A 2,755-nucleotide genomic window follows, 5' to 3' on the forward strand; every position below is an offset into this window, starting at 1 on the left:
AGATGTGAAAAGGGAGGCCTATCTCCAGATCACATCCACCAAGAGGCACTCAGTAAGCTTAATAATACAGCAACATACATTTATTTAATCATTGAAAGTACATCTAACTATTGAGAATGTCCAAGAAACAACAGAAGATCTCTGCACATGTCCAGAAACAAAAGAGTAACTGAGACAAATTAGCTGGAGGTAGGCCTTAGACTCCCCATTGGAAGGAGAGCAGGTTTTGGAACTTCATGCCTAAGAAAGAATTCAGGAGGATGATACTGAGGCACATCCAAATGCTCCAAAGAGGGGTGGAGGAAAATAAGTTAAAAGTCAGAAAAGTGCTACAATAGCAATCAAATAAGACAGATATAGCATTGGAAACTACTCAAAATCTGCAAAAAGAGGCCCAAACAAATATTAATAATAAAATATCAAAAATGGACTATACACTGAGAGGGTGAAGTAGTAGAATTGAAGAGATGGAAACCAGAACCAGTAAGCTGGAATACAAATCTCTCAATACTGCTAAGATAGAAGAGCAAGCAGAAAAACGAAAATATCTGAAGAATCTAAGATTCATGTTGGACAACATGAATAGGAATAACTCAAGAATTATTGGCATACCGGAACAGAAGTCCACAGAGGAGATAGCTGAGGAGCTTCTGGAAGAAAATTTCCCTAACATCTTCAAGGGTGAAAAGATAAGCATTCAAGAAGCTTGGTAGGATAGACCCCAAAAGAAAGGACCCCAGGAAGGATAGACCCCAAAAGAAAATCACCAAGACATATCATAATCAATCTCTCCAAAATCAAAGACAAGGAGACAATCCTAAAAGCAGCTAGGGAAAAGAGAAGTGTTACTTACAAAGGCAAGCAAATCAGATTAAGTTCTGACTTCTCAGCAGAAACCATGCAGGCAAGAAAGCCATGGGGAGACATATATAAAACCCTAAAAGAAAGAAAACTTCCAACCAAAAACTGTCTACCCAGCAAAGCTGTCAACAGAATTCGACAGTGCAATCAAAACATTCCAGGATAACCAAAAGCTAAGAGACTTTGTCAAAGCCAACCCAGTACCTCAAAACATTCTAAAAAGAGTTCTTTGGACTGAAAACCAACAAGAACAGACAACAAGGGCTTACAAGGGTTTAACTCTTTGTACAAGTAGAAAGTCTCATATTTCTACCACAGAGTGGCAGGTGGGCTGAAACGATGGACCCTGTGGTTTGCAGTCCAATGCATATCCTATAAAACCACAGTGTACCCAGAGTCAAACCTCACTTTTTATTAAGTGCCATCAAGTTGGTACTGATTCATAGCAAGCCTCTGTATAGGGCTTCCAAGGTCGTAAAAAAATTTTTTGGGGGGTTTGTAAAAATTTCTTCCATGGAGTGGCTGGTGGCTCAAACCACTGACCTTGTGGTCTGCAGTCCAGTGATTATCCTACATAATACTTTTAATATTTTGTTGACTGGTTTGGTAAACACAACAGTAAAATATAATAAAACTCCATATTTGCTGCTGTTGTTGTTAAGTGTTATCGAGTTGGTTCTGACCCATCGCGACCCTGTACAGGGTTTCCAAGGAGTGACTGGTGAGCTTGAACCACCGAACCTTGTGGCTCAACCAACTTTGTAGTACAGCCCATTAACCCACAGCACTACACTAGGCCTCCAAATGTTGTTAGGTGTCGTAGAGTTGGTTCTGCCACATATTGACCCAATATAGGGTTTCTGGGGTGCACCTGGTGAGTTTAAATCACTGACCTTGTGGTGCAAACAGGCTTTGCAGTCCAACACATTAACCCACAGCACCACACCAGGACTCCACATAGTACTGGCATTTTCTCCACATATGTGTGCATGGCCTTAGGTTCCCCACTGGGAACTGGACCAAAAGACTCTGACCCCCTTGGCTGGGTTGGATGTGTGCAGAGGAGTCAATTCTGACTCAATGTGACCCTGTATTGTATTTCTAAGACTGTAAATCTTTACAGAAACAGAAAGCCTCATCTTTCTCCTATGGAGTGGCTGGTAGATTAAAAATGCTGCACTTTTGGTTAGCAGCCTAGCTTATAACTCACTACCCTATTAGGGCTCCCTGAGAGCTAATGGATTTGAATCTCTGGAAGCAGGGCACCAGGATCTATTTTTTTTTTTTTTTACTAACCTACTAGGAATGAAATCCTGTTAAGATCTTTATGCTGTGTTTAAGACCAATGAGACATATTCAATTTTTTCAGAAACCTGAAAAAATTTATTATTTTAAAACTGAATTTTAACTTGGAGAGAATTCTATAAATTTTCATTATGAAATAAACCTTATAATGGTAGCATTTCAATGTACTTAGCTAATCTAATATTATTTTCTAACATTCACTTTTTGTATATATTCAAAATTTTAAATTCTTTTTATATTTAAAAAGCATAAACAGTTGACACTTTTAATACAACGAAGTGCCCAGTCAGTATAATCAGCTCCCAAACATGATTTATACATTGGAGGATCAGTGAAAAAGAGGAAGACCCCCATCGAGATGGATTGACACAGGGACAGCAGCAATGGGCTCAAATGTAACGTTTGTGAGAATGCGCAGAACCTGGCAGTGTTTCGTTCTGTTGTGCAAAGGGCCACTATGAAATGGAACAGACTCGATGGCATCTAACAATAACAACAAAAACAAAACAACAACAGTGAAGTACTAAAACCATCCCATTCTATCTACTTATAACCACCCAACTGCTATACAACCTTTCCATTTATTTCA

Source organism: Chrysochloris asiatica, unplaced genomic scaffold, assembly GCF_000296735.1.
Source record: "Chrysochloris asiatica unplaced genomic scaffold, ChrAsi1.0 scaffold00072, whole genome shotgun sequence".
In the NCBI taxonomy this organism is placed as follows: domain Eukaryota; kingdom Metazoa; phylum Chordata; class Mammalia; order Afrosoricida; family Chrysochloridae; genus Chrysochloris; species Chrysochloris asiatica.